The sequence below is a fragment of the Palaemon carinicauda genome, chromosome 13 (assembly GCF_036898095.1).
Source record: "Palaemon carinicauda isolate YSFRI2023 chromosome 13, ASM3689809v2, whole genome shotgun sequence".
Lineage (NCBI taxonomy): Eukaryota > Metazoa > Arthropoda > Malacostraca > Decapoda > Palaemonidae > Palaemon > Palaemon carinicauda.
The window spans coordinates 61217580-61223189 of NC_090737.1; the positions used below are offsets into that span (position 1 = coordinate 61217580).

The 5610-nt window shown below is 35.4% G+C and overlaps 1 pseudogene; it reads left to right on the plus strand.

Moving 5' to 3' along the window:
* Positions 1–5534: 5534 nt before the first annotated feature.
* The window catches only part of LOC137651614 (piggyBac transposable element-derived protein 4-like), a 9251-nt pseudogene continuing 9175 nt past the window's right edge, over positions 5535–5610 (plus strand).

Below are 5610 nucleotides of genomic sequence, written 5' to 3' on the forward strand. Positions count from 1 at the left end.
ACTTTCCTTTGGCTTGTTTTCAGGTTTTCTAGGGAAAACTTCCTTATCTCACCAATCCTTTTCCTCAAATTGTTGACATATTCTCCTTCCATTTCCTCTCAATCCTTCCATTTTTGTAGCAACATTTGAATCAGTCTTTTGCTGAGAGGTCCGCCTTGTGCTTCAATTGGGTGTAAGGGATCCTTCTTGATCTAGTAGTTATGCTTTCCAGCCATCTGACAAACGTGATAGTCATCAAAAAGCTGGCTCCAATCCTTATGCATGCCAGGCCAGAAAAAGTGTTTCATAAGCTTTCTTATTCACCTGTGTTCCGTATCATGCGCTTCAGCGATCACACATCTCAGTGGTGTAGGAATCAATATCTTACGGTATATGCCTTATTCGGCATTCCCAGTGATACCGTTGGGTCTACGCTTCCTCATAAGCAACCCATCTTTGAGATAATATCAGGTGCGAGACTGCTGCACCTACGTCTCATCCACCACTTGGTATAATATTTCCGTAAATGTCTCATCCTTCTGTTGCAGTCCTATCAACCATTTTCGACTCACTTGTGCTATTTCTAATGCTGAGTATTCTATTTCTTTCAAATCCATTCTTTCCATGCCTTCCTTTTCATTCGTCTGTCGCTCCTCTTCTTTCGATTTCTCTTGGGAGCTCTCCTCCTGTGTATTATCATGGGAAACCTCTTCTGCTGTAAACAGATCCTCCAAGTTTATCGTTCCTTCGTATTCTCAGTTTTTTTCTGTAGCCACTTTCTTTGTCATACTCCTGGTCGTTACACAACTAGGAAACAAATACGGGTATTTCTTATCGAGTTCAGTTGTAGGGCTATACTTTAGTGGTTTCTCCGTTACAATGGGAAAAGGAACAAACGCCGCTCGATCAACCTCCTCTCCCTGTAGGACTTCTACTCCTTCGACAGTCAATGAATACTTTACCGAAAAATCAAAATAACCTGTCACTACTCTCATGATAGTTTCTAACAGCAAATAGAAGTAACTTTTACTTCTCCTATACCCTTCAAAATAACAGAATCTCCTATAAGAGACTGTTCCATCAACGGGTGTACACCTCATGTCACCGCACTATGATTATAATCCATGTTGAGAAATAGATTGACCAGCATCAGCTCAATCCTATCCAGGACGGCTAACATAACTTCGTAAACATATGGTTTAAAGGCATCCACACTGTTTGGGGTTGTACTGTTTGTTCAGTAAATGTTTGCTGGTTTAGTTCCCTTTTCCACCTTTCACATTTGTTTCTTCGTGTTCGTATTCTATAGAGTTGAATTAACTTAACCACTTGGGTGACTACTTTTGATTGGTTTAACAAATTATCCTTACTGATATGGCCTTTTAAGACACATTCATAACAGATAATAATCTTTTGCATGAAAGGAGGAAGATTCAATGATTTTTGCTGTGATACTATCACATTCTGCTTTGGAATAGCATCATTGGTACTTCCGCTGTAACTAGTGAATTTCTTCCCTTAGTTATTACTGAACATATGTTCATGGTTCGGCCAATACTTGACCCTTATTCGAAACGACGATTGAAACTTCATACCACAGGAGGGTCATGACTAATAAGATTATAATTTTCACCGAACTAAGTGGCTCTATAAAGTTTGTTCACCTCCCTCTCCCACAATTATGTTCAAATATGTTCAGTAATTCCTAGTAAATATTGTTTCAGCACTATCAGTTCTAAATTTGTCATCTCTCTCACTTAGGTAGCCTCTATCTATCTCCTAAAACATCCTCGTACCTTATAACCATAATCCAGGAAACTATTTTTCGGCCTTCCGCAAATATCGGAATCTTTCCTTATAGTATTCAGGGGTCATCTGATACACTTACAGCACACTCCTCTTAACTTCTTGATACTTCTTCCTCTGGTCGTGAAATAAGGCAAGATATGCTGCACTGCGTCGTTTTCCAATAAGGACAGTCTGCGATGACACAGGCCATTTATCTGCTGGCCATTCCATTGTCAAAGTGACTGTTTCAAAATGATTGAAGAACTTGTTGGGAGCCTGTTCCATGAATTTTTTGATCGGCCTCTGTACCTTAGCCAAATCAAACATAGGATCGGGCATAGCACAGGACATACCTGTCTTAGTTGATGACCTTACACGATCATTCATTTCAACTCCCTTACATATCTTGCAAAATTTCTCGTCTCTTCTCTCTCTCTTTTTTTCGTCTTGCTATTTCTCTTGCTTCTATTTCCCTTACATGCTCTGCTTCTTTTCTCTCATGTCTTCCTATTTCTCTCTTTCTTCTCACCTTATAATTTTTATTGCCTGTTCTCTCTCTCTCTATTTCTTCCTTTTTTGGCCATCATCTTCAACTTGATCAAATTCTCTTCTGCTGAAATTTGTCTAATATCAGCCTCCACATTCGTTTTTGCTTTCATTCCTTCAGCTTGTGTGTCTTATGATACTTGTTTCTCTACGAATTTTGCTTCAGCCTTCTCAAAAGGGTCATGAGCCACTGCAATATCATATTTATGCAACTTTCCTGGGTTTATCAACTCTTTTAAGGCTAAAATCTTGGTTTGGACTTCAATCATTCCGCCACTTACATGACCACCAAATGCCATTAAAATAGAGAGCCACTTACATAAGCGGCCCAAAATTCCTGAACAATTGGGTTTTCCTAAAATTCCTGTAAATCTAATTAAGACATTTTTGTTATCATAAAAAAATTATACCATTTTAAAAAATATATGCTAACAGTACACAGAATCCTATCAACACTAGACTGGTAAATCCTTTAATCAAAACATGGCCCTATAATCACCAATATTTAAAACACACTCGCTCGATCCTTGATCTGGGTACCAAAAACATACATTGACAACAACTAATTACATGAATTCCCCTGCTCTCCAACCCACCTGCTTAATATCACATAATTTGATACACAAAAGATAACCTCTAAGTTCTTAAAATAATACACAACACCCAGACAAAAATATATATGAACAGTGAATATCTAAAGGTCTCTTTATTTTACACTCAAAACAAAATTGGGTGATTATTTTACTTTTCACGGGAACTGTCCTTAAATCAACCTCTTACTTCGGTTCTTAGTCAAGGGATACGAGCAAAGCACTGAAATTAATTATTAGTGATCGAAATATTACACTCTTTACAAAAATAAATATATTTTATAAAGAAAATCAAAATAAAAGGACTAAACCCCCCTAAAAAAATCACTCAAAATATTGAATCTGAACTAGACCTTACAGTAAAACAAAGTAATACTTTGAAAAAAAATATACCATCACTTGTTTTACAAGAAATTAATTTATGATAATATTAATTTTTTTATAATTGTGAAAAAAGTTGGTACTTTAACGCTGGAAAATAAATTAATTTTACACTTACATATACATAACTGTCACTCTCATGTTCTCAGGCTCACACCCGGTTACCGAATGGTTAGGCAAATATAAACACACTTCACTATTGAATATAATCTCACAGAGCCAGTCAAAAAACACAATAAATCTTTATAATATAGCTGTACTCACTTATACACAGCACTTCTCTCATCTTAAAGAACAGAAATTCCCATTTTTAAACAAACACAATTCACATTTGACAGAAAAAACTATGCACGTTGACTAGAAAACACTATGCATGTTGAAATGGAGATACATAGTTGCTGAATAGATACTGGTGAGAGGACTGTGGGACGATTGCTCTTCTGAGGGTCGGGCTGTATATCTTCTGTCGCCTATGCATTGCTAGGATCTTATATATAGACTAATTTCACTCTGTAAACTTTTAGTGAAGCATTCTCTGAGCGTGGTGGGTATGGCTCTAACAGAATAAGGATGTCACCTTGGCAGTATGGAAGTAGGGGACTATCACCGCTTGCGAGGTTACTCTCTCAGCCAACTCCGACCAACTCCTCTCACAACATAAAAAAACTAATAATATCTAGTCAAGAGTCTTATTACAACTTCCAACCGCAGGGAAACACGATGTAATCCCTAGCGTGTGTCATACAGTATGTCTTTTAACAATATTACATAAGATTCCGTAGCTGAAGTACGTAAAATAAAAATTTTTTTGATTAAAATTTCATATAACGGCACGGAATGATAACATATCTAAATAGATGAAGTCAGACATATAATTCCCAAACATTACTTAATCCTACAATAGTTGGACAAACTCCGTGAGGTCATGATCGTGGCTTTACCGCTAGACCCCTTGAGGCCACGATCGTGGCTCACTAATCCTCTGTTCAAATTCCCCGCTCTCACGTCCCCACTAGACAATTTTGGTGGCATGGATCCGTCCCAACAATGCTTCCTTCCCATTGGTTCACTGATTCCACGTCATAATGTAGCAACCAATGTGGTTGCTTTCGGCGGCAAGTTTGCTGTTGTGTGACACGAACTTATTAGTTACATATTTTACGTTATATTTCAGATTTATATGCCAATATTTATTGATATAATGGCTTCCTCTAATTCTTGAATGTTCTGTGCGTTTTGTAATGAAGGAAAAATGTTTGGCAATGCAGTGAACAACGGGATTTCATTCAAAAGATTTTGTCTACAATGACGACATTTTTGCCAAAACGTTTGTGTTGCTGTACTGTTTTTGTTGTCTATGTGAAATTTGTATTGTGAGCGTTTATTGTGACTCAGTATCAGTTTAAACATATTACCTGCCAAAGTGTAATGCAGGATAACTACTACAAAAGCAAAACCACGCCAAAATGTTTTCCTTGTTTTTTTTTTCTTTGAGCGTCCTAGACTCGTTTTGACAGCTGGATGTAAATACACGCACGTGAGTATAGGTCTCCAATGTAAACATTACTTACTGTATACTTTTTTATTTAGTTTTAGAAGCATATTTAATTTCTACTATTAATTTGAATAATATTGGTTTAATTCTCCATTATTTTACGGAATATTTTCTATAATCCCACACTCTTTTAGGAAATAAAATATATTATAGGATAAGCCGAATAGTTTCACTTGAAAATTTTCGTAACAATTTTCAAGCATGGAAATCACATCACTTATGAGGACCTTTCTCAATGTAATAATTGAACAAACAAGGTAATGATTAAACACTCACTAATATATGTGAGTAACACTGTTGTAATTATGTTTTTGTTTGTATCTTGTACTTGTGTATGTCTTTATGAATGTCTTTATGTCTTTATGAATGTCATTATGAATGAAAATTACAGTTTTCTCTGCTGGCCTTTGGTGTTGCCTGTTTCAATTTTATATATGTGTACACACACATATACACACACACACACACACATATATATATATATATATATATATATATATATATATATATATATATATATATATATATATATATATATACCTACTGTATATGTATATGTGTGTATATATATATATATATATATATATATATATATATATATATATATATATATATATATATATATATATATACATACATATATTTAATAGTACTTTTCATAAGGGCACCTTTCCAGATTATCACAACTGATTATTATGGATGATGAGAATGATAAGAGTTTTACCTAGTCAGAGACTGATGATGATGATGATAGCAATTATGATGGCTGTG